The sequence below is a fragment of the Lepus europaeus genome, chromosome X (genome assembly GCF_033115175.1).
Source record: "Lepus europaeus isolate LE1 chromosome X, mLepTim1.pri, whole genome shotgun sequence".
Classification (NCBI taxonomy): Eukaryota; Metazoa; Chordata; class Mammalia; order Lagomorpha; family Leporidae; genus Lepus; species Lepus europaeus.
The window spans coordinates 31082403-31100723 of NC_084850.1; the positions used below are offsets into that span (position 1 = coordinate 31082403).

The 18321-nt window shown below is 41.3% G+C and overlaps 1 protein-coding gene across 1 annotated transcript in view; it reads left to right on the top strand.

The window, feature by feature from the left end:
- Nucleotides 1-3554: 3554 nt before the first annotated feature.
- Nucleotides 3555-18321, top strand: part of TENM1 (teneurin transmembrane protein 1) — an 893298-nt gene continuing 878531 nt past the window's right edge. The window contains exon 1 of the mRNA XM_062183627.1: nucleotides 3555-3585. The gene's annotated coding sequence lies outside the window, so the exon portion shown is untranslated. The remainder of the gene's footprint in view (nucleotides 3586-18321) is intronic.

The following is an 18321-nucleotide window of genomic DNA, read 5'->3' on the forward strand; positions in this document are numbered from 1 at the left end:
GAAATCTCTAAAGTTGAATAAATGCTTTAGGAAATCCACCTAATATTGGTAATATGGACTTCTAGAAGCAGCATGCCAGTTCCTAGGAAACAGAACAGTGCAGAGTCCTCTGTACTTTGGAATTAAGGTGGGAAACCATGTTTTGAAGGCACTAAAGGGAGACAGGTGCAAACCAAATGAATTAAGGACACCAGAGAGCTGCAGAAGAACAAAGAATGGCAGGAAAAAGAGAGAGAAGAATGTAAGAGAAGATATAAAGAGAATGCAATAGAGAGGTTTTGTTTTGTTTTGTTTTAATGATTAAACACACTGCTGACCTGTCAGGAGAGACACGGCTGAGTCTCTTTTCATGAAATCCCTAGGTACCTACTGTCCCTTCCTCACAGTGCTTTCAAAAAGAGTGACAAAGAGATAGCAAGAGCAAGAGTGAGCTAATCATGATTTCAAATCCTATATTCCATTTCCAGGGCTATTATGGTTTGTCTACGTCCAATTCAGCCAAAAATTCCCTTTGTGTTGATAGGGTGCTTTTCCCCTTAATCTCTGGTTATAGAATTCCCTTAAAAGCAGAGTGTTTTGAGTCACTAGAGATGTTTCTTTTTCCTCTCTCCAGAACTCTTAGGTGAGGCTTGAGAAGGTGATTCTGAAAGTCTTTTCCCTCTACAGTTTAGGGTTTGCTCAGTCCTTAATGTGTTATCTTGCATTTATTTAGGATACATGAAAATTTATATATGTGTATATGCTCACAAAAATTGTTTTTGTTTTCTTTTGTTTCAGAGGAGGGTAGTGGGTTTTAGCAAGGTTCGTTTACACAGCGGTGGCAAGACACAGGTTTTATTGGCATCCCTTCCCCACTGCTTTTGCAGCAGCCCAACAGAGTCGGTAGTGGAAGCAGTTGCTATGCCCCTACAGAGTCTGGTTGTCATCTTTTGTTTCTTTGTTGGCAGGGCGGTGGGGCGGGATGGGGTGGGAGGTGGGGGGACAGCGGCTGGGATCCAAATGATTCCCGCCTGAAACTGAAGGCAGTGTTGGAAAAAGGACGATGAAAATAAACATGCTCTTGATTCTCCGATTTTTCCCCTGGGAGTGTTCAGCTCAATGTATTTCCTCCCCTCGGTGGTGTGGTGGGCTTACAACGCTCTCTCTTTGCAAATACCTGTATCAAAACCAAAAAGATGGGAACACGGGGTTCCGAGATCTCCCTCTGGCGTCACCCTGTACTACCTCTCTTTTGGATGCCTAACCCAGTCCCCCTGCTCAAGAACACAGAGACCATCCTGCCCGGAAGCTGTCCACAGGCAGCTGCCGCCACCCAGAGAAGGAAACAGCTGGAAGCTTTGGTGCGCGCCCACAGCGCGGAGAGCACCGCTTCCCGGTAATTAGCGCCAGCCAACGCTCCTAACGTGCCTTATTGCAACCCCTAGCGGGCTTCCGACTCCGCAATAGCTTCTCGCTCTCCGCTCTCAGTTCTTGCGGACGGAAATTAAAACACATGCACAGACACACGCGCACACACACCCTTCTTTCTTCACTCAAGAAAACCATCTCTAAACGTCCTTCGCCCAGAGAAGGTTCGACTCTTGGCGTTAACGTTTCTTTACCTAGAGGCTAGCAGTCCCTGGGAACACACGTGGGATCCTCTCCTTGCTCTGCACGCCCCCTACCTGCCTATGGCTGGGGTGACGCTGGGGGCAGGGGACCTGGGAGTCCGCAAGACTTGTTGTCTCCAGTTGGTGCAGCTCCCCTGGCTCGGCACTTGGTATCTCCCACGGTCTCTCTCTCTCTCTGGGAAGCCAGGAAGAAGGTTGGTGTGGGCGTCGCCGCCGCCCTTCCCGGAACCAGGCCTTGCTTCAAGCGGGCGCCAATGCTTCCTACTTCAGACTCACAGCCGGCCCCGCCGTGCAGGTGTGAGGGACTGCAGAGTCCATCCTTGCGAGGCGCCCCAAGTCCTGAGCATGCCCAGTAGGACTCTTACGGCTCCCGAAGCGAGTTTCTGGGAGTGCAGATTCCGCTTCTCCGCTTTTTCGAGGAAGCTGAGGAGGGTGGGAAAGAAGAAATCCAGGGCTTGGGGTAGCAAGCAGAGTTCGCCTGGGTACGTGCCCTCTTGCCGGGCTGGGTGAGGGGCAGAGCTGTTTGGTGGGCTGAGGGGCTAAGGCGACCAGGCGGGGCAGAAGCCAGAGTGCTCCTCGTTCCCGGCCCCCTCCGGGGGAACGTTGTCGTAGCTGACCCGATGCGCCGCCAAGAGGCTGCGTGCGGCCGGCCTTGGCGCGCCAGGGTCATATTGTCAGCGGGAGGCAGTCGGCGGTGCTCGCTCACCAACCGACACCCGAGAGCTTGTCGGTCGCTTACGCCCTGCATTCACGGGCTTGGCTTTTCTGGAAGGCGGCAGAGACGGGAGAGACAGGAGAAACCCAAACAATTTCTCCCCCTCGTTTTTGTTTTCTTTTCGCCAAACTTGTGCTGGCAAGAGACTTCTCATTCTTTCTCAGTCAGTCCTGAGGCGAACGTTCTTTACACATCGAAGCACTGTTTGCGCTGCTGTGTAGGGTGTGTGTGTGTGTGTGTGTACACGGGCGTGTTTGTGTATGTCAGGACTAGCGAACACTGTCCCAGATTGATCCTGGGTTTGACACATACTCCCCGAATCTCCCTCCCTACCGGTAGCTCGGGAGAAAATATTAAAAACTGGTGGTGCGAGTTTCCTGGTCAGCAACCTACCCATTGTGGTACGAAATCTAAATTTTCTTGACCCATGTTCCTCTCCACCCATACCCAGCTTTTTCTTTCCGACCCTCTAACACCCTTATCTTTCTGGTGGCCACTTCCCTGTCTCAGCACCCGCTACCTGCTCCTTCAGCCCTCCTCTTCTTCCTCCTCCGCCTCCTCCCTCCCCCCACCCTGTCTCAGCTGCGGCTAAAACCTGGAGTCTTGGGGAAAAGGGAGGAGAAAAAAAAAAAAAAAAAAAAACCTCGGCTGTGGAGCTGTCAAACCGGGCATGCTCAGTAGACAGGGCAGGTTTTTTGGTCTCGAGTAGCGGAGAAACATTTTTTGCACCACCGCGACCAGCCTTAGAGCGCAGCGGCGGCGGCCACGGCAACATCAGCTCAGCCATCAGCCGTGCAGACGCCCCGCACCCGGGAGCGCGGCGGGGTCCGGCTCAGTCCGGAGTTCACCTCCGAGTGCCCCGGGGGTTGAGCTCGCCCTTTCTGCTCTCTCACACACGCACACACTCTCTCTCTTTCACAGACACACACGTATCCCCACTCTGGCACAAACAAACGTTCCCGGACGCAAGCACCCTCCTGCCAGCTGTCGTCCGCTGGTGCCGGTGCCGTAATAGACAGGTTCGGTTCTTGCCCCCCGGCGGACACTGGCTGAGAGCACCGCCGCCGCCCGCCTGAGGAGAGCGATGCGGGGGCCCGAGCGGCAGCTCGAACAGTAATGTGGATTTACAGTCGTTTCCCGCAGGAACCGGCCGAGACGCCCGGAGTCCCGGGCACTGGCATCGCCCGGCATTGCTGAGCACCTGGCGAGGGGGCGGGGGACCGCACCTGGGGACACTACCGAAACTTGCGCCTGGACTAGGTAGGTGTGTTTCTCACGCCTCCCACCTCCTTCTCCTTTCTCTCCCGCCCGCCAACCCTCCACCTTCCACCCCAAGTCTCGGGGCGAACTTCGCCCCGAGGCTGCGGGCGGCGGATGTCTGCTCCCTGCTATGTGCGGCTGGTTGCGCCCGCTCTGGGACTCTTGCCGGAGGTGGCAGAACCACTGCAACCCTTTTCTTGCGATCTCCGCCGGCCCTGGAGCTTTGGACCACCCGGGGGAGATAGGAGTTCGGCCTCGTTCGCAGTTCAAGCTTCCAGTGGACCCTGGGGGCGCTGCCCTTCGAGGGTTTGCTGAGCTTCTCAGGCGGCACTTTTGCCAACCAACTCCTCCAGTTCTGAGAGGGGGCCCCTTTTCTCGGCTCTTGCGCAGACCGGACGCTCTAACAAGTGGACCTGGATGCTGGGGTTGGGGGTGGGGGCTCCTTACTGAAAAGGAGAAGGGAGCACCTCTCCGTTCGCATCCCTTCTACCTACCTGGAGCGTCCACCCGGGAGCTCTGGGTTTGGCTCCTGCTTTATAAGACAAAATGCACAGGGACTAGGACGTAGTTTAGTACCTGTTTGCTTCCGATTTCCTATATGAAGCTCACTCAGAGAGCCCAAGTTGAGGTGGGGGAGGAACTCACCTCCTTACCTAAGTCGTCGAGGCCCACCCTGGATGTGCCCTCCCTACACTCCAATCTTGGTCAAAAGAGAGTCATTACGAACAGTCCGTGCTCCAGAAGCCGTCGGTGTTGGCTTTAACCACGCGCCCAACTGCGCCGATTTGTGTGCTTTCGCATTTTATCCCGACACTTGGTTCCGAGATCCAGCCATGGTCAGCACACCTGCCGTGCGTCAGTCACCCGCTAGGCACGGCCGGAGAAATGTAACCTCACTTTTTTTCTACTCCACAACGGGCAGATTGCCAATTCAGGTTTAGGATGCTTTGCCTAGAGGTGGAGAAGGGGAGACTGTTTAGCGCTACTTGGTGAGTGGATCTGTTTGCAAGCAGGGATGTATTTAAACATTTTGGCGGACCAGTGCAGTCGGTTGTTTACAATTGCGGAGACAGACGATCTCACTCCACTAGTAGATATCCTCTCCACATCTATTTCGCCGCTGGGAGGGTACGGGCGGGGGCGGGGGCTCCTTTGCAGCTCGTACTTGCCTTCGGCGGCTTCGGGTTTAGCACCACTGCTACAGGCAATATGCTAATATGGGTAGAAAACCTCTACATCTTCAGTATGAAACAATTGGTCAGGAGACGCCCTGAACTTTCCCATTTTTTCCTGGAATGCCAATCCGGAAGCACATTCGAGGTGGCCCGAAGAAATACAAAAAGAAGTTCCCAGTACCACAGAAGGAAAATTAATAGCTATTCGGTTTTAGAAAGCAAAAGGAAGCGAAACACCCCAGTGGACTGTAATAAGTACTGTTAGATTAACATTTAATTGATCGCGAATGTGGAAAGTAAGGGTCAAAGACAGCTAACTTGAATTTTAGATTGTTGTTCTTTGATAATAATTAACAAGCCAGGTACGTTGCACTGTGAGAATCAATTGCTGCTCTTAGTCTGTTTGACGAAGACATTGCAAATGCCTGCTCCATTATATCCTTTGACTCACATATCCTGGTCCATTTCTTAGTCCTAAATCTTCTGATCTGGAGCAGAGGGTACTTTGTTACTGCCAGGAAGGAAGGAGTACATCCTAAGAAGAAAATGCTTTGTTTTCTTCTTCTTTTTCTTTTTAAATGAAAAAGTGATCCACAGTTTTAACTTCTGCAGCCTGATTACCTAGCTTTTGCTTGCTTGCTTACTCCCGCCCCTTGCTATTCATATCTGCAAGGTGGGGAAAAATGCATTTTCATAAAGCATAATATGATCCTTCAAATAAATAACTGGAACAGCTTAATCCCAGCTTTGCCATTTTTATGTCTAAGTTCATAAGACTTTTTTTGTGATGTGTTAAATAATGTACTATTGCAACGCGGTAAAAAATACTTGAAAGCTTTTAGAGATGCCAAGTAATGTTGGAAACTTTTAATGGTAATAAAAGGAAGTTGCAAAATATATTTGAAAAGGAGTGCAGGTAATTTCTAAGATGAATCCATGCCCTGAATGTGATTTAAAAGTTTTCAGATTGTTGACCAGAACGTTTTGGGAAAACAGGTGTTTCTGGAAAACAACTCTATGGAGAAATGTTAGCATTTGCATAATAAAACTAATGACTTCAGTCCTTAGCATAATGCCAGACAAATAGTAAAAAGAGAATAAGTATTTTTGTGTGCATGAAGTAATGTTTACCATTAAGCTAGGTCCCAATTATGAATTAGTCATGGCATTTAACAAAATATACAAGGGAGCTGGAGGAAAGAATGCTCCGTAGAATCATTGTGCTGTAAGGGTGATTAAGTGAGATCTCAACTATTCAAATATATAGATGTATTTAAAAAGTAAAATTCTATTATATGCAACCATCATCTCATTCAAAGGCCTACTCCCCAAGCCTGAACACTCTAAAGGTCTCAGTGTTTCAGTTCAGCTATCATGTGTGTAAATAATACTGACATGATCGTAGTTTCCCTCATAGTCATTGCACCTCTCTGATGCCTTTAATACAAAGATTCTTGCTGAAGCAGAAAAGTCTAGCATCCGTTTATTCTGTATGATATATTTTAAATGGTCGAACTGCAAAATATTTTTGATATGTTGCTTCTGAAAACAGAAAGCTTAGGGGAAATTTATTTCCCACGACAGCCTCTAAAACTTAGACGTGGCAAGGAATTGTAGTTTTAATTAACATTTTTTTTTTTTACATTCTGTGTTAGAGATAGGCATTTTAGAATTCCTGCAGTTTTTGCTTGAAGCTTGGTTTTCCCAAAAGCCCATGGGTTTCACATTTAAGTACAATTATTAAGTGCTTGGTTTAGATTAGGTAATAAATTTCCTAGGCTTTCCCAACAAGTTAATTTATTATTATTGTTGTTATTGTTAGGCATTTATTTATTTATTTGCTTACTTATGAAAGACTTAAGGTGGTAAAATAAGGTTAAGCATTTTGAATACCTAACTCAATGAATGATTTTTTTTAGTGAAAACAAATTTTCTTATAGGACTCATATTTGTTTTCCTCTCGCACAGACATACATGCATAGAGACACATGTAACAGCCACCTGGAAGTAATCTCATGTGAATGTCATGCATCTGATATAAAACATGTAGCATCATTTTATTAAAAATATATATTTCTTAAATTGCTGAGGATTTTAACCTCAAAAATAATCACCTGTGCATACTTTTAAAATATTCCCCTTAACTTTCCACTTGAAAGGAAGGTTTGAACAAGATTACTAGCAAAACTACAGGCAGATGAAAAATATTGTAAGATACAGAATTTGGCTGTAGTGATTAACAGCATATATCCATGTCTGTAAATGTATCTACTGATTATAAAAATTAAAAACACAAATTTCAGAGTTGTTCAAATATACAATAACAGCTTTAAATCATCCTCAAATTCTGAGTACTAGATTAGATGACTACTTTTGAATGAATATTACTATTTTCTGTGAAAGTGACAATGTAATTTTTTACCCAATTTAATAATTATATATAATTAGTAGGATAACATTAATATATCAATCCTGACTTGATCTATTATTTCTATTATTTTATGTTTTCCAATGAGTTTTTTAAAAAACAGCATAAAGTAAATATGAAACAGAACCAGCTAGAACCATGCTTAATTTGAGCAGATAAATGCTATAAAAACCTTCACAAAGTTTTTGATTATTCTTAACAACCTGGATAGTCCAACCGTAGGTGTGTCTTCAGTATTTTGTGTTCTATTATGACAATTTATATAATGTATAGAGATTTTGTAGTTTGCTAGGTGCACTGTGGCACAACTTAGCAAGACTAATAAAATTGCTCACATTTGGAACCCATGAAAACTACGGCTGAGGAAATTGGAATAAGATGACGTAAACTGAAAATTATTATAAAACAATATTTATGTCAATTGCAGTGGTAACATTTCTGTGTATAATTTAAGTGAACTAGTTTTAATTGGAGACAGTAAATAATTTTACAGTTGATGTCAACCCCTAATATTTTAAAACTAGTGATATATGTAGAGATAGTATAATAAATGAAACCCGTTAAATTCTTATATAACTTCAGGACTCATTTCTAGACTTGAAAGTATAATCTTGGATAATTGACAACTTAAAAAATTATTCCAAATTGTACTTCCTGTCCAAGCCTCCACTTTAGGTAAACAATAGCATATGGTGAAACATGTATTATGTGCCAACTAACCACTACCTCTTGGATGATGTTTTTAATGTGATGTAATGATTCTGAAATACTGGGTTTGCCCTACTCTAACTGTAAGAGTGGATACATTAATTGGAAAATGGATACATGACAATGTGTTAGAAATCTCTTTTCATACCAGGGGATCATTTCCTGTGAAGCTCTAACTTGGAGTCTTCATATCTGTGATTATTGTAGGATTGTGCCAAAATTAACTTTGTTTTTCTTGATACTTATGTCTGTATCTAAGTGACACCCAAATAAGTATGTGCAAAGTTCTGTCAACCATCCTACTGCTTTGACATTTGATTGATTGAGAGAATGTGTTACTTAATTTCTGAGTGTTTGGAAGTCATTTAAAGGATGATGACTCTTAATATTTATGTCAAAATAGGAAGAAAGTAGAAATAGAAACTAGAAAGAAAAAATGAAATGAAACAGTTTCAAATGCATGTATAATATCTTAAACACTCTTGTGTTTAATCTATAATGAATTAAATGCAACCCTGAATCTACAGCCTTCTATGAAATGTGTGATACTGCTTACATTATCCACCAGTTACAAAAACAGAAACACTCTGCTCTTTCAACAAGCCAAAAAATTAAAAACTTTAACTTCAATTCTACTCTTCCACTTGCCTATACTAATTCATTGGTTTAAAGAAATCACCTTAAAGGGTATAGTATGTTGGCTTCTTACAGTTTCCTCTACCTCATTTTCTACCAATTCTTCTACTGCCATGGAAACTAGATGGGACAGACAGCTGGGAGTCACTAATTCAGGATGGGAACCTGCTTGTTAATTTAATTTCATGCCAGTCTGTTGGTCCCTGAAAGTAACTGTAAAAGGCTGGGGAATTGAATTTGTTAGAAATAAATGATTAAGCAGAACAAAAATCAGTGCCATCTCTTGTCATTTTTCTGAAAATCTTACTGCAACCTTCTTTGTCCCTACTCAAGCTGTTCTTTTAACATAATCACAGAAATAGAAGTTTCATTTGTGCATTCTTGTTGGTATTTATGTATTCTACAAAGTGTTTTTGTTTTACTAGGACATTCACAGCTGTAAAATAGCTTCATAATAGCTATGATATTAAAAATGTTCTTTGAAATTATGATTTGGTAGACTTTGAAGAGCCCTAGTTAGCCTTCATAGTAAAACTATAAATGATGCTTAAATTTTCCACTACAATTGGTTACTTTTCTTTTTAAAATAGGAAGAACAATTTTATTAAAATATCTATGCCCCACATTTTTACTACAGAGACCAACTGAATTTGAATACATTTACTTAAAATCTTTAAAACAGTCATTTTATCCATCACCATAAAGCATACTGATTATTTTAATTTTAGTAGACAAAGTTGTCTATTGAAAAGTAGTCAACAATGAGGATATTGCCTTTAATATTTCTCATATTCTGTTGTTAACATTTTTGTGGCTGATTACAACTTATGATTTGAATTTTGGAATCACTATCTCTAACATGATATGAATTACAATCTATGTTAAATCTTTTGCAATACACACTAAAGGTCTTGACAAAACATTTATTTTTCTGTGAATTCATAGCTATAAACACATTATTACTAGGAAAAACAAAGTTCCCAAAATGATTCTGGTAATGAACAAAAGAATTAAAACACACACACACACACACACATATGGGATTACTTTTTAAAGCTTATGAAGAGGCTGGCGCTGTGACATAGTGGCTAGGCCTCTGTGTGTAGTGCTAGCGTTCCCATGTGGGTGCTGGTTCCTCTCTGGCTGCTTCTCTTCTGGTCCAGCTCCTTGGTATAGCCTGGAAAAGCAGTGAGGGATGGCCCAAGGTCTTAGGACCCTGCCCCCACACGGGAGACCTGCAGGAGACTCCTGGCTTCTGGCTTCGGATCAGCTCAGCCCTTTGCGGCCCTTTGGGGGTGGGCCAGTGGATGGAAGACCTCTCTGTCTCTCCCTCTCTGTGTCTGTAGCTCTGCCTCTGAAATAAATAAATAAAATCTTTAAAAAGCTTATGGAAAATGGAATTAGAAGATAAGCTTATTTTGGTACAAAATTTTTAAAATCCATGCTTATAATGGGGTGTTCAAAAAGTTTGTGGAAAATCCATATTATGGGGAAAAACAAGCAAAACACTGGGCATGGACTTTAAAACTCTTTTTGCAGCAAAATAAAATAATCTTTTAATAAAGATTTTCCATGAACTTTTTGAAGTCCCTTTATATATTAGTATGTTTGGGGGTGTGTGTGTCAGAAGCTACTCTTCTGTTTTAAAGTGAATAGAATTTAAAAAATAAAAAATATTGGCCAGTGCCACTGCTCACTAGGCTAATCCTCCGCCTGTGGCACCCCACACCGGGTTCTAGTCCCAGTGGGGGTGCCGGATTCTGCCTGGTTCCTCCTCTTCCAGTCCAGCTCTCTGCTGTGGCCTGGGAGTGCAGTGGAGGATGGCCCAAGTGCTTGGGCCCTGCACCCACATGGGAGACCAGGAGGAAGTATCTGGCTCCTGGCCTCGGATCGGCGCGGTGCGCCGGCCACAGCACGCCGGCCTTGGCAGCCATTGTGGGGTGAACCAAAGGAAAAAAAAAGGAAGACCTTTCTCTCTGTTTCTCTCTCACTGTCCACTCTACCTCTCTAAATAAATAAATAAATAAATATCCCAGACAGAATTAATGATAAAATGAAATAGTTATTTAATAGTTTTTAAAAATAGTGTTTATATTTTTGTAAATATTGGGGATATTAGAAGCCAGTTGCTGAGTGTTGAATTTCAGATATTATTAATTTATTGGCTACTTGAGTTATATCTTTGTGACAACCACATACCTGATTAAACTCAAAAGATTAAGTCAATCATCAAATTTGAACATGTAAATTTTCTTTTTTAAAAATATTTATTTATTTATTTATTTATTTTTGACAGGCAGAGTGGACAGTGAGAGAGAGAGACAGAGAGAAAGGTCTTCCTTTGCCCTTGGTTCACCCTTCAATGGCCACTGCGGCCGGCGCGCAGCGGCCGGCACACCGTGCTGATCCGAAGACAGGAGCCAGGTGCTTCTCCTGGTCTCCCATGGGGTGCAGGGCCCAAGCACTTGGGCCATCCTCCACTGCACTCCCGAGCCACAGCAGAGAGTTGGCCTGGAAGAGGGGCAACTGGGACAGAATCTGGCGCCCGGACCGGGACTAGAACCCGGTGTGCCTATTGAGCCTCGGCGCCGGCCTTGAACATGTAAATTTTCTAATATCTACATCCTGTGTTATTTCCTCTAACCTTTCAGCAAATGCTTGGCATTTGGATACACAGTGAAAAAAGTCACTCAACTATCTGAATGGTTCCAAATATTTGATCAATGAGTCTTTGCAATTTCTATAGTTATTAGCCTTAGTTTCCCTCTTGAAATTACTATTTACTCCAAAATTGTTTGTCTATTTAGATGAAAAGTGTTATATATGTTCAGAATGCTGATGTAACTGGCAATATAATCCCTATATGTTTATATTAAAGGAAATCCATTTTCATTTTAATGTTTGGTATCAGTTTATATATATTTTTATTTATTGGACAGATAGAGTTAGACAGTGAGGTAGAGAGACAGAAAGGTCTTCTTCCATTGGTTCACCCCCCAAATGGCCACTACGGCTAGAGCTACACCAATCCAAAGCCAGGAGCCAGGTACTTCTTCCTGGTCTCCCATGTGGGTGTGGGCACCAAAGCACTTGGGCCATCCTCCGCTGCCTTCCCGGGCCACAGCAGAGAGCTGGACTGGAAGAGGAGCAACCGGGACTAGAACCTGGTGCCCATATGGGATGCCGGCGCCACAGGCGGAGGATTAACAAAGTGAGCCAAGGCGCCGGCCCCTCAGTTTATATTTTTAGATATATATGAGAGGTTTTAAGATGGCCAAAATAAAAGTACACAGCTATTAGTTTGCATAGTTCAGGGAAAATCTGATCACTGGCTAAGGTTAAAGAGAAAATTTCCCAGTTGCATGGTTTTGCATAATTGGTGGATTCTAACTGTGTATATTACCTTTAATGCCTCTATCTGGTGTAGACACCTGTCAAAGAGAAGGTGCCAGATTAGATGGACAATTGGTTTATTAGATATTGCAGTCCCTGTGCCCCAGCTGCATGCACACATTTTAAGAAAATCCTTCCGTTGTACAGAGAAATTAGAAAAAAATACTGCAGATGGTCTATCTCAATAATCCAGGTTTTTTCAGGTACATTTAAAATTAAATGTCCTAAGAGATGATTAATTCAGGAAAGTTATTGATAATGAACTCATCTTATGCTACACATCCTTTGCACCTATGATGATGCCTTATTAAAGGTGTCTCAATCTTGCTAATTACCACCTGCGTTTAAATATAGAGGTGTATAAATATACTACAACCACACAGTGGCTGGAAGCCATCTAAACCTGAAATGTTGGCTCTGTTCCTAGCTAACTCAACTCTTATCAACAAAATGTTTATGATCAACAATTTGAATTTATACTCTGTGCATTAACCCCCCCACCTTTACCATTAATGATTTTCTTTTTTAAAGCTGCTCTGCATAATTGCAAGCATTTGAGTGATATTGATGTGATCTGCTGCTCTATGAACTAGCCCCCAAAATGTGTTTATGTATATATGTGTGTGGAACAATTTTTTTCTAAATGAGTATTAATTAAAACGTATATATAAATTTTTGATGTGGATTTCATAAACATTATTTACAGAAATAGATACATATGTCACCTATTTGTTTTTGCTAAACTTCAAATGAACATGTTTCTGTGACTGTGAATCATTGTAGGTTTAAACCTGTAAGCAATGTAGGGAAGCATTGACAGAATTGCTAAGCAAGTCAAATAAAGAAACTCCTTTTGGGAAGGTAGTATTAATTTCGCTAATGAGATCTAGTGACCTCTAAGGGAGAAAGCTATGCAGTTGATTGGCCAATTGATGCTTATTGCTTAGACTTGAGAAGATTCAGTATCAGTAAAATCACTATTATTTCTCTCTCTCTCTCTTCCTCCCTCCCTCTCTCTCTCTCTCTCTCTCTCTCTCTCACACACACACACACACACACACACACAATTTCCAAGGGTTGAGGTGGTATACAGGCTTACAATAAAGGAAATAAAATGTGAAACAGTCACCAAAGCATTGGGAGTTCTGACTCATTTTATTAGTCCAATTCTGACCAATTCTTTATGTAGCTCCTAAGGAATTATAGCTATAAAGTGACATATAATTCTTTATATTGTCTTTGGCTCATACATTCTTGCAAGTATCTTCGGTAGAAGCTAAAATGACACCCTGATTTTCTGGATTGGTATTCTTTATTATAGTTTTACTCTGTGCATGTATTCATACAGAGTGCCTTTGTGACTTCTCTTTCATGTTTTGTCTAATAAAATCTTAACACTTACATGTGACACCACTTATTTTTGGTTTGGAATCCATGAAGCGTTAACACAGAGGTGCTACTTTTTTCATTGTTTTGCTCTTTTCCTCTATTTGAGTTATTGCCTTGCTGAAACATTGGACAACTTGTGAAAGTGAGGTAATTTTAATGTAAACAATTAGAATTCAGTGGAAGGGAAATAGTTTATTGGTGAATTTAACATGGAAGAGAGGAATTTTTAGCAATACATTTATGTAAATCATGTTTAAGAAAATGTGTAAAATGGCAATAGACACAGTGAGAGAGCACTGGTCCCAGACATTTAGCAAAATACTTGATACTTCTCTGTGGTTGAAGAGACAGAAAAAAAGACATTTGCAAAGAGCTCTCTGCATGAGTCTTAAAGTCGCAAGGGTTTTCCACAAAAAACTTCCAGGTCTCGTGGCATCTTCTTTGGCTAGAGACTTCAGTATTATGTGAGATTGGACATAGTACAATCCTCATGATGGAAATTCTTCATCTGATTATTCTTTCATTCATTCACTCATTTACCAAACCAGTTTGAATACCCCTGTTTACCTGGGGATACATTCAACAAACTTGCTATCTAGCGGAGGAGACAGATACACAAGCATATTCAAATCATTTAACAAATGACTTAGTAGAGGAATAATTTATAATGCTGTGGAGACCCAAAAGTTGATATAGTTTTGTAAAGGATAGGTCATTTGGATTCATTCTTAAAGAGCGGCTAGAAGTTTTTACTCAGAGAATATGAACAATCATATTCTACATGACATAAGGATTGTGAAAGGATACAGGGCTAAATTACCAATGGTTAATACCAACCTGGAACAAGATAGCACTATTTTGTTTTCTATTTGGATCTGGGGAAACAGAAGTCATAGATATTGTCTCATTTTATTTACTTCTATATACCTGACAGGGATACACAGTACATGCTTGTGGAATGCATGAATGTGTTAATATCTTTCTGCATGGAGAGTTATCATGGAAAATAGTGGTTTTTATGCAAAATCATGAAATGCACTATTTTCTAGCAGAGTCTACTGAACCAGACAAGGACTTTATATTGAGGAATGTGTGATTAACTTTGAGATGTAAAATATAATATTAGTGTGGTGGACTGGGTGGGGATGGTAGGTCAGGAATTTGGTGCAGCAGTTAAGATACTGCTTGGAACACCTGCATCCCATATGTGAGTACCAGTATTTGAGTCCTGGCACCTTTCTGATTGCAGCTTCCTGCTAATATGCATCCTGGAAGCCAGAAGGTGCTAGCTGAAGTGTTAGGAAAAGAGGCACAGAACAGAGAGGAGGCAGTATACAAATCTATGGCCAGACCAAATTTATTCAGAGAACATAAATCCACAGAGGTGGGTGACCAACTGCCAGCCTGCACACTGATGGAACATGTGGCAGGAGGCCTGACCCCAGGACCAGGCTTTTTTATATCTTAGGAGAACTAGGGGTGGGGATAGGAATAGGGGGCAGCAGGTGGAGGTGAATTCCTCAGAACCGGCCTTTTCTTGTGGCTATGGGGCCTTTGAACCTGGGGAAGAATGTGGGGATGGGATGTAAAGACAATAGGATGTGAGATCCAATTGAGATTCAAGGGCAAAGAATACATTCTGATGTTTATCTATCTTTGGGGCAATGAGTGAGAATGGCTGAGGCTTATGTCTTTGTTCCATCATGAAGTAATTGGATTCCTGCCACCCATCTGGGAGACCTGTATTGAGTTCCTGACTCCTGGTCTAGATCTAGCCCAGCCCAAGGTATTGTGGGTACTTGGGGAATGAATCAGTGGATGGGATTTCTCTCTCACTCTCTCTCCCTCCCTCCCTCCTTCCTTCCATTTTCTTCTCCCTCCCTCTCTCTTTCTCCCTTTCGAATAAAATACACATGGTGGATGGATTGAAGTGGATTAAGAGTAGTAGCAATGAAATCAATTAAGAGGGTGTGGGCCAAATCAGTGACAGTAACCATGGGGATGGGGGCAAATTTAAGAGTCACTCATGAGGTAGATTCAATGGGACTTGGAAACTGGTTACGCTTAGGGAGTGAGGAAGAGGGAGGAGTTGACTTTGGGGCTTTTGGCTAGGGAAACTAGGAAATGTCATTAAGCAAAACAAGGAACACAGAAGAAAAGATTTATATTTTTTATGGAGGGTGTGGGGATAATGAGGTCAATTTTGGACTTATGGATTGTGATAGATGGAAATTATATATCTAAATATCAGGTTTGGAGGTAGAGATTTGGGTGTCTTGGGATAGATAGGTGAGCTCATCTTGTGAGAATACAAGGAATTGTCAAAAGGTTCATGGAAATGCATAATATGAAAAAACTATCCATAGATTTCAAAATATTTTTGCACTAAAATAAATTGACCTTTTAATTCCATTTTCCATGAACTTTTGAAGTAATCTGGTATATACAGTAAGAAGAAAAAGCAAGGATAAAATCTTGAGGAACACTACTTAAAAGACTACTGAGTTAAGAAGAGCCTTTGAGAGAGAAAGTCAGAATAAGATCAGAGAGGCAGGAGGCAAACAAGCAAATAATGAGATAGAAGGTGAAAGAGGAAAAGGTTTTATAAATACCATCTGGGCAAAGACATGAAACGATAATTCCCAAGAGAAGATATAGAAATGATCAATAAATGTGGGCAAAAAGCTCAACCTTCAGTAATCAAAATAAGTTTTATTCAATAGGTATGAAGTTTCAGTTGCTCAAGGTGAGTTACAGAGATGTGCTGTGTCTATAAATCACAATACTATAATATGCCTTTAAGAGAGTAGATCTCATGTTATATGTTCTTGCCACAAAAAAAAGTCATACAAAATGCACACACACAAATTAGAAACAATCAACACAAGGTCTTTTTGGTAAGATAGTGTTTAGCAAAATTATTCAAGTTCCAAACCTTCCAGTCATTCTTGATTCCTCTTTTTTTAACACTTGATACCCAATCGGCTAATAAATGTTGTTGATTCTAACTTCAAACTAGGTCTTTTTTCTAAATCATTTTCTCCTCTTTCATCATTAACATCTTAGACTAAACCACCACCATCTTTCAACTGGACTACCAAAATAGCCTTCTAACTGATTCCCTTATTTTCATTTTTACCCCTCTGTAGTTTTTCTCAATCCAGCAATCAGGATGATCCTCTTAAAACATAAACAAGACTATGTAATTTGCATGTTTTCTGCCTTCCAGTAGCTGGATGCTCATCACACTTAAGAATTTTAAAGTTCTTAAAAAACATCTTTACTATGGCCTACAGTGCTCTACTTGATTTGGTACCTACTTACTGGGCTTTGTGTCTTAGTATTCTCCCCTTCTGACCTTGCTCATAACCTACTAACCATACACCCAGCTGTGGTGTTCCTTAAATAGGCCATGCATTTTTTTTCTCTTAGGGCCTTTGCACTTGATTTTTCCTCTGCCTGAAATAAATCTTCTCCAAAACTTCTACCTTACTTTTTTTTTTCCAGATCTTTGATCAAATATTCCTTCATCATATAGACTTACTTTCACAGTCCTATGTAACATGTCCTACTGTCCTTAATTCTCTGAGCCTTTATCTTATTCTAGTTTTCTTCATATTACTCATCACTACTTTGTATCATAATGTATGCTTTTAATTTTTAATTTCTCATCTCTTCTAGGATATGAGTTCCATGAGGGCATGCACTTTGTATCTTTTTTGTTCACCTCTGCATCCATATCGCTTAACACAGTGCTTGATAAGTAGGAGGTGCTTAATATTGCTTGAATAAATGAATGAATGATTAGGACATTTTGAAATGTTAGGTATAGGTTTGTCAGTTTGCAGCAAAAGCCTTAAAAATACTCAGACCAAGTGACCCAGTACTTAAAGTACTTTTGGACCTTTTCCCAATACAAACAACATGAGGTACAGAAGAAGCTTCTTTTGCAAAGATTTTCACTAAATATTTTTTAACAGTGGAAAAAGTGAGGGAGCCCAAATGTTTAACAAGGGAATTGTTAAGTGATTTATTTTACATATAGGCAATGTAGCATTTGATGGTTGATAATGTTTACAAATATTTTATGATAAAAAGCAAATGTTTATTAAGTGATGAAACAGGATAGAAAACAAATATACTCAATATGTAAGGAAGAAAAGACTGGAAAAGATGCTCAAAATTGTTAAAACGATGCTCTGTGAGACAAGTGGATAATAGGTGATTTTTTTTCTTTTGTACTTTCTGTATTTTCCATAATAATATTTATAACTTTATTATTTTTAAAATTTATTTATTTATTTGAAAGTCAGAGTTACACAAAGAGAAGGAGAGGCAGAGAAAGAGTCTTCCATCTGTTGGTTCACTCCCTAATTGGCCATAATGGAGGGAGCTGTGCTGATCCGAAGCCAGGAGCCAGCAGCTTCTTCTTGGTCTCCCACACAGATGCAGGTGCCCAAGGACTTGGGCCATCTTCTACTGCTTTCCCAGGCCATAACAGAGAGCTGGATTGGAAGTGGAATGGCTGGGACTCGAACCAGCGCCCATAAAGGATGCCGGCACTGCAAGTGGCGGCTTTACCCGCTATGCCACAGTGCCTGCCCCAAGATTATAACTTTAATTATCAGACAAAAAATATTTACAAAACAAAGAGGAAATAGAAAACACAAAATAAATATGGCCATATTAGAAGCGAGCTTTTGGTAATAAATACCAAAGAGAATAAGCCCACTCTCCTTGAGAGATGGCACTGGAGGGAGAGGGATATGCCAAGTGTAAGTGGGACTCACGCTTCTCTGAATGCTTTGTTTTGAAGAGGTCCACACACGGAAAATAATTGAGATCCACTTATCCAATCTATTCTTCACTCACTAGAGAACTAAGGAATGCTGAATTTATTCAGTCAGGATTTGAACATGATGTTCAAGGGAGATTAAGCAACTTAAGTCTTCTTCATAATGCTGTAGAAAGCAGTAGCAATTTGCCTCATGAAAAGCAGAAGTGATT